The following is an 8,536-nucleotide window of genomic DNA, read 5'->3' as shown; positions in this document are numbered from 1 at the left end:
GCCCACTTTGCAATGGGACTGGTTTGTTTTTTTTCTTTTCAGCATGCTTGAGTTCCTTGTAGATCCCAGATGTTAGGCCTTTGTCAGGTACACAGCTAGCAAATATTTTTTCCCATTCTGTGGGCTGTCTCCCTACTCTCTTGATGGTTTCTTTTGCTTTGCAACAGCTTTTCAGTTCTGAGAACATCACTGGAGGAACTCAGATAATTCTACAAAAAAGATACCTGTGCACACATGTTTACTGCAGCACTATTCACAATAGCAAAAACATGGAACCAACCATGCTGCCCATCAAAAGTAGACTAGATAAAAAAATGTGGTACATATACACAATGGAATATTACGCAGTCATAAAGAAGGACAAAATAACACGCTCTCCTGATGGCCCACTACGAGAAGGTGAGCACATCTGGCTTTGAGGAGTTCAAGCAGGCTTTAGAACAGCACAATGCCAAGACCATTTTCACCTATTTTACCGGTTCAAAGAACACCAAAGGGAAAAACTGGTGTCCAGACTGCGTGCCAGCTGAACCAGTCGTAGGAGTGGGGCTGAAGCATATTAGTGAAGGATGTGTGTTCATCTGCTGCCAAGTAGGAGAAAAATTTTATTGGAAAGACCCAAATAATGACTTCGGAAAAAAACTTGAAAGTAACTGCAGTGCCTACACTACTTAAATATGGAACACCTCAAAAACTGGTAGTATCTGAGTGTCCTTAAGCCAACCTAATGGAGATGTTCTTTGAAGATTAAGATTTGATGATGGCAATTGTGTCATGATTTCTTGATTTGTTCTAGTATTTTTAAAAAGCCATATACTTGCTTTGAATTCATGTTAGCAATAAATAAATGATGATATTTAAAAAAAAGACTAGGCCAGGCTTAGTGACTCAGCCTGTAATCCCAGCACTTTGGGAGGCCGAGGTGAGTGGATTGCCTGAGCTCGTGGGTTCAAGACCTGCCCGGGCAACTTGGTGAGACCTCATCTCTGCAATAAATCAAAAATTAGCCGGGCGTGGTAGCGCGCGCCTGTAGTTCCAGCTACTTGGAAGGCTGAGGCGGAAGGATCACCAGAGCCCAGGTCGAGGCTGTGGTGGACAGGAGCGTGCCTCTGCACTCCAGTCTGGGCTACAGAGTGAGACTCCAATTCAAAAAAATTAAAATTAAAATTAAAAAAGACAAAATTATAAGCTTCACAGCAATTTGGATGGATTTAAAATCTATAATACTCAGTGATCTATCACAGAAACAAAGAACAGAGTACCAGATGTTCTCACGCATAAGTGGACCCTGAACAACTATCATAATACCATAAGAAAGGGATTGGCAGTAGTGGGAAACTGCCAAGGGAGGAGAAGGCACACTTCATTACCTGATCTCAAATCAGATAAAGTGGGGACCAAAGTGAGGCCCAAACTTTACCTGTAAAATGACCATTTGTATACCTTATCCTGAATTGTATACCACATCTTTCAAATTAAAAACAAATGAATACTTTCCATTCTTCCCTTTCCTTATATGAGTTGAATATTTTTCTTAATTTGTGATTTTTTTTCTAACTCTGTGTAGTCATTTTTGTCATGAAGAAATGTTTATGTTGTCAAATCTATCAATTTGTTCTGGTTTCAAGGATTTGTGTGTCTGTGTGTGTTTGGTTTTGTCATACATAAGGCTTTCCCACTCTTGACTATTCAAAAATTTCCCTTTTTTAATATTTAAGAATTAAATATTAAAAATAGCAAAATCAACTGGGCTCGGTGGCTCAGCCTGTAATCCCAGCACTTTGGGAGGCTGAGGTGAGTGGATTGCCTGAGCCCGCGGGTTCGAGACCCGCCTGAGCAACTTGGTGAGACTTCATCTCTACAATAAATCAAAAATTAGCTGGGTGTGGTAGCGGGCGCCTGTAGTTTCAGCTACTTGGAAGGCTTAGGCGGAAGGATCGCCGGAGCCCAGCAGGTCGAGGCTGCAATGGCCGGGAGCAGCCACTGCACTCCAGTCTGGGTGACAGAGTGAGACTCTAACTCAAAAAAAAAAAGCAAAATCATGGAACCAACCGTGCTGCCCATTGAATTATGATTAGTGATTTTTTTTTTTTTTGCATTATGGTATTTTTTTTTAGTGTCTTAAAATATACACATCATAAAATTTACCATTTGAACGATTTTTAAGTGCACCGTTAAGTTACATTAAGTATATTCAGGATGTTTTTCAACCATCACCACTATGCATTCCCAATGAAAATTTTCAGATGCATTTATTTATTTATTTTTGAGATGGAGTCTTACTCTGTCGCCCAGGCTGGAGTGCAGTGGCACACTCACAGCCACCGCAGCCTCATCCTGCTGGGCTCAGGCATCCTTCAGCCTCCACCTTCAAAGAAGTTGAAACTACAGGCGTGAGCCACCACGCCCAGCTAATTTTTTATTTATTTTAGTGATGAGGTCGCGCCAAGTTGCTCAGGCTGATCTCGAACCCATGGATTCAGGCAATCCTCCCACCTCAGCCTCCCAGAGTCCTGGGATTATAGGAGTGAGCCACCACATCCAGCCCTTCAGATGTACTTAAACCTTGAATTAGTCAGGTATGGTGGTATGTGCCTATAGGCCCACCTACTCAGGAGGTTGAAAAGAAAATATCCTCTGAACCCAAGAAGTAGAGGTTACTGTAAGCCATGAGCTTGCCATGGCACTCTAGCCTGGAGTGACAGAATGAGACCTTGAATCAAATAATAATAATAATAATAACAACAACAACATAAACCTTGGTCTTTGTGGAATTTATTTTGGTATGAGGTATGTGTGAACCCAACTTTTTTTCTGTTGGCTAGAATTGTTGTGTTGTTTTCGGGATTTTCTATGTCAATTCATGTGCTGATACCGTATGCTTTAATAACTGGAATTTCATGATATATTTTACTGTTTGGTAGGGCTAGTCCCCCTGATTATGCTTATCTTTCAGAATGTTTTCGGATGTTCTTGCCTCATTTTTCCATATAAAGTATCTGCTTGTCTGGATTTTTTTTAATTCTGCTGGTATTTTTTTTTTTGTATCAGGATCATATTTAATTTATAGATTAACTCCAAGAGAATACACTTTTGTATAATTTAATTTTCCTATTGGAGAACATGCTATGTGTTTTTGTGTGTTCAGAAATTATTTTGTGTTTTTCAGTAGCGTTTTATATTTTTTATCACATATCTTTTGCACATTTTCTGTTGTGTTTGTACATAAGCATTTTATTTTTCTCATGCCAAAATATCTTTCTGGTTATTAGTATAATATAACAAGTCTATTTATTCACTTTATTAAATGTATATCCAACTCCTTTTCTGAACTCTCTTACCATTTGTAATAATTTTCCTACGAATTCTTTTGGGTTTTTCAGCCACTAATTAAATCACCTATAAATAATGATAATGTAAACTTCTTGAAAGGACATAAGATGGAGTCAATATAGCCAAAGACCAGCCCTTTTGACACTATCTAGTTCTGTCATATTCTCTTAACATTACCTAGCTTGCTCTCTAATCAAGGACAGAACAGGATACTCAGCGGTAGCTATTTTTTTTTTTTTTGAGTTGGAGTCGCACTCTGTCGCTCAGACTGGGGTGCAGTGGCCGCTCCCAGCCACCGCAGCCTCGACCTGCTGGGCTCTGGCGATCCTTCCGCTCAGCCTTCCAAGTAGCTGGAACTACAGGCACGCGCTACCACGCCCGGCTAATTTTTTGATTTATTGTAGAGATGAGGTCTCTCCAAGTTGCCCAGGAGGGTCTCGAACCCGCGGGCTCAGGCAGTCCACTCACTTCAGCCTCCCAAAGCGCGGGATTATAGGCTGAGCCACCAAGCCCGGTTAGAGGTAGCTATTAATAACTGTTTTCCAATCCCCTCCCCAGTTTGTTTTGTAAAAAGTTAACCTAATCAGCCATCATGACCTTCATGACACAGCCATCACCATGGCTGCCGTCACATGACTAACTCACCCATCTGCCTGCTGTCCATCACCTGCCATCAGTACCTGTGCTTACCTTTCCCTTGGTATTGACCTGAAACAGATCACCATCCAGTCTCCTTAACAACTGCCCTCATTAAAGGGAAAGTTTAAAAGCATTCAACCTCAAGCAGTCACTTGTCATTGCTTTGTTAAACTCTGGTGTGGCCACGTGGTTCTTTGAGCTATGGCCACCATTGGTTTCCTAAGCTTTAGCCCCCTCTCCTACCTTGAGGAGGTGAATCTCCTCTCTCTCTCCCCAATTTACTTTCTAAATAAAGTATATTTTCTGATTTAACATCTGCGCAATTCTTTGTATCTTTCTCGCAGCACCAGATCACACATTCCTATGTGATCTGACTTAACATTTTGGGGACCCTGTTAGGATTTTGACCTAACACTACTTTGAAATTTTCATACCTCATTTCTTTCTCTGGTCTAATTTTGTTAACTAGTATGCCTAATGCAGTTACATTATTGTGGTGAAGGTAGAATTACTTGTTCTCTAAGCATAGGTTATAATTAATTTGTCCAACTGTTTCAGTTACTTTCTAAGGAATAACACTTTTACAATTTAATCTGTTTACTTTTAATAAGGTATTTGTTTATACATTGTTTTATTTTCTGAAATCACTGTTATTAAATTATAACTTTCTCAAAAATTATTCATTTCATCTAGAATTTCTTTTTTAATTATTATTTTTTATTGTAAAGATATGGGGTACAATTCAGGGTTAGGTATACAAACATTGATTATGCAGGTACCTTTGTTGATGAGGTATGCTCCTCTATCCCCTAGCAGTTTCCTTCAACTGCCAATCCCACCCCCCTTCCCTAACACTTTCCTACTACTGTCAAACCCTTCTTATAGTACTATAATAAATTGTTCAAGCCGAGTTCAGTCGCTCAGCCTGTAATCCTGCACTTTTGGGAGGCTGAGGTGAGTGAATTGCCTAAGCCCGCGGGTTCGAGACCCGCCTGGGCAGGCGAGACCTTATCTTTACAATAAAAAAAAAAAAAAAAATCAGCCGGGTGTGGTAGCACATGCCTGTAATTCCGGCTACAGGGAAGGCTGGGGCGGAAGGATCGCCAGAGCCCAGCAGGTCAAGGCTGCGGTGGCCAGGAGTGGCCACTGTATTCCAGTCTGGGCGACAGAGTGAGACTCCAACTCAAAAAAATAAAATAAAATAATTGTTCAAGATCCGCTTATGAGTGAAAACCTGGGGTACTCTGTTCTTTGTTTCTGTGATTGATCACTAAGTATGATTGACTCTAAATCCATTCAAGTTGCTGCGAAGTCCATGTTTGTCCTTCTTTATGTTTTCAATATATTTGTGTAAAGTTAAGCAACATAACCTTTTTTTTTGAGTTGGAGTCTCACTCTGTCGCCCAGACTGGAGTGCAGTGGCCGGTCCAGCCACCATAGCCTCGACCTGCTGGGCTCCGGCAATCCTTCCGCCTCAGCCTTCCAAGTAGCCGGAACTACACGCGCTACCATGCCCTGCTAATTTTTTGATTTATTGTAGACATGAGGTCTCGCCTGCCCAGGCAGGTCTCGAACCCGAGGGCTCAGCCAATCCACTCACCTCTGCCTCCCAAAGGCGTGGGATTACAGGCTGAGCCACTGAGCCTGGCTGCAATATAACCTTTTAATGTCCTTAGTATATGTGGTTATTTCCTGCTTTTTAGTTTCTTCTTCTGGATATTTAATTTTTCTTTTCTCTCTTTTTTTTTGAGTTGGAGTCCCACTCTCTTTCCCAGGCTAGAGGGCAGTGGCACACTCCCGGCCACCATAGCTTCGACCTGCTGGGCTCAGGTGATCCTTCCACCTTAGCCTTCCAAGTAGCTGGAATTACAGGCATGTGCCACCCCACCCAGCTAATTTTTTGATTTTTATGGTAGAGATGAGGTCTCGCCAAGTTGCCCAGTCTGGTCTTGAACCTGTGGGCTCAGGCAATCCTCTCATCTTGTCCTCCCAAAGTACTGGGATTATAGACGGGAGGCACCTATTTAGTCTTTCAAGGGAGGATTTTTGAAACACTGTAGACACTTGTGCTTATGTGCTGGTGGGAGTGATTCCAGGTTTTTACCTCATTCTGGCAAAACACTTTAGAGAGACAGTTTGTTTCCCTCAAAGCAATGTTTGGTACTTGAACAGGGAACTAAAGAATTAAACACAAACAAGTGTTCAGAATTCAGGAAAATGTAGGAATGAGGGAATTTCCAGAGATCAGAGAGCATCAGGAACTTCACACAACTTGAAGTTAGGATCTGTGTTTTCTGTATGGCCTAGACATCTGACAGCTGCCCGACTCCCCTCTCTCTCTTTCTCTTTCTCTCTCTCACGTTCTTCCTCCTTCCTTCCCTTTTATATTTAAAGAAATGTATTAAGCTATTTCTCACAGGCTACCAAAAGGATTCTTTAGTATGAACAGGGAGATGAAATTCCAATTTATAACAAAATTGAGAAACATCCCAAGAGAGTTCATGCCACAATCCCTATAAGATCCAGAGTTCCTGGTTTCCAGTTTTCTTCCAACTTCACTTCTGAAACCCATGAAACATACTGAAAGACTGGTAAGAGCAGGATGAATCTGGCTGCTTCCTTATTCTGTCTCTGCTAGTACACAACACATCCTGTGCTCAGCCTTGAGGACACATGCAAATATATATCCATAAAAGTTTTTCCTTGCAAATTTGAAGAAATTAAGATGAAAAATGCTGATATGATGCCCTATACTTTAAAAGTTCAATTATTTTTTAAGTTTTAAATTCAGGGGTCACACGTGCAAGGTTTGTTATATAAGTACACTGCATGATGGTGAGGTTTGGGCTTCTATTGAACCTGTCACTCAAATAGTGAGCATGAAATTCAATGGACAGTTTTTCAACCCCTACCCTACTTTCTTGCATCCCCCCTTTAAGAGTCTCCAGTGTCTGTTGTTCTCATCTTTATGTCCCTGTGTACCCAGTGTTTAGCTCCTGCTTAAAGGTAAGGACATCTGGTATTTGGTTTCCTGTTTCTGTGTTAACCTGCATAGGTAATACCTTCCAGCTGCATCCATGTGGCTGCAAAGTGACACTGGGTGGGGTACGGTCCAAAACTCATGAATTCTTTGACTCGATCCTAAAGTGAATTTTAGAGTGGCCAGCAAAGTTTTAAAACAAAGTTTATTAGAAAAAGAAGAGGGGAAAGATGGAGAGACATGCCAGAACTGACATGAATGAGAGAAACTCCACTTTTTGCTTTTTACAATAAATCTGATATACCTTCACAATGATTGATATGCTGAAGAGGGTAGAGCCCACCTCTGTCCTTTTTGCTTTTTACAATAAATCTGATATACCTTCACAATGATTGATATGCTAAAGAGGGTAGAGCCCACCTCTGTCCTGGATGGATGGTCTCATTATCATTTCTATCGCCTTTTGATTCTGGGTCTAGAATCATCTTGATGCAGTGTTCCTTTGGAGAGCTGAGGGGATGGAGTGGAATGGGAGTCCATATTGAATTCACATTCCAGCATTCAGGGTCATTCAGCCTGCCAACAGGATGTCTGTCTGGACGCTTGCTAAAACCTCCACCTACAAGAAATTTATCTGTCTAAGCCTAACCTGCATTAGCTACCCTGCCTCACAAAGGACAATGGCTCACTAGGTCTGGGCCTAGTCTTTCAATATCCACTGTTAATTCTTATAGAAATAGCTAATTATTTGAGTTAACTAGTAATAAATAGAATAGTTAATTTTTTATGAGTCCATCATTAACCCAACCAACTCCTCCATCCTGTGGGACTCCATGCCCTCTGGGTATGGCTGTTCAGCATCTACTTAGAATCTGATAAAGGCTTGGCAAGGTAGAAACAGCTGCATCTCCTGCTGAGAGACTTCCTGCCCAGTGGCTGTTGGGTAGCTAACAGAAGACAAATAGGAGGGCTGCTGGAGGCAGGGGTGGTTTCCTGTGTACCCTGTTCCCTGCCACCTACACAGCACTCTAAGGATGGCAACTTAACACTATAGTGGCAGAATTAAATGCTCTGGGAGAAGAGAGGAGTCAGACTAGATGTAGCCAGCAACTCAAGAAAAACAAAAACAGTGGAATTCCCCGAACTGATCCCTTGACCCAAAATGGGAAATGACAGCATTTTTTTTTTGGTAGAAAAAGGAAAGGGAAGACAGTCAGTCGGAAGTACTAACGGAGCAGCTGTTTCCCTAACGAGAAATGTAAATGGATAGAACCTGGAAGAGAAAACAAGGGACAGAGTTGTGAGAGAAGAGTAATTGCTTTTAAATAGCAGTGGGCCTTTGGGGAAAATTTAATTAATTAACAGTCAGTGTTCTGTATGTGAGAGTGTTGGGGGAGGATCAGGAAGATGAGGACAAGGCAGAGCTCAGAAACATTCATCTCCACTTCTCTGCTGTCTGACGCAAAACATGGTCTTAGAGCAGCTAAAATCCCAGTGTGAGGTAAGTTAATTAATTGGCCTCTCTGAATTGTATTTCCTCAAATGCTAGAGGATAGTAGTGTCATCTACTTCAGAAGGCTCATG

The 8,536-nt window shown here is 41.5% G+C and overlaps 1 pseudogene; it reads left to right on the top strand.

Moving 5' to 3' along the window:
- The first annotated feature begins 381 nt into the window (after window positions 1-381).
- Window positions 382-751, top strand: LOC103257254 (annotated as a pseudogene).
- Window positions 752-8,536: the final 7,785 nt, after the last annotated feature.

The sequence above is a fragment of the Carlito syrichta genome, unplaced genomic scaffold, assembly GCF_000164805.1.
Source record: "Carlito syrichta isolate Samal-C Ts95f unplaced genomic scaffold, Tarsius_syrichta-2.0.1 Scaffold80230, whole genome shotgun sequence".
Classification (NCBI taxonomy): Eukaryota; Metazoa; Chordata; class Mammalia; order Primates; family Tarsiidae; genus Carlito; species Carlito syrichta.
Note: the sequence above shows the minus strand (reverse complement) of the source record. Positions and strands in the feature narration are given on the sequence as shown.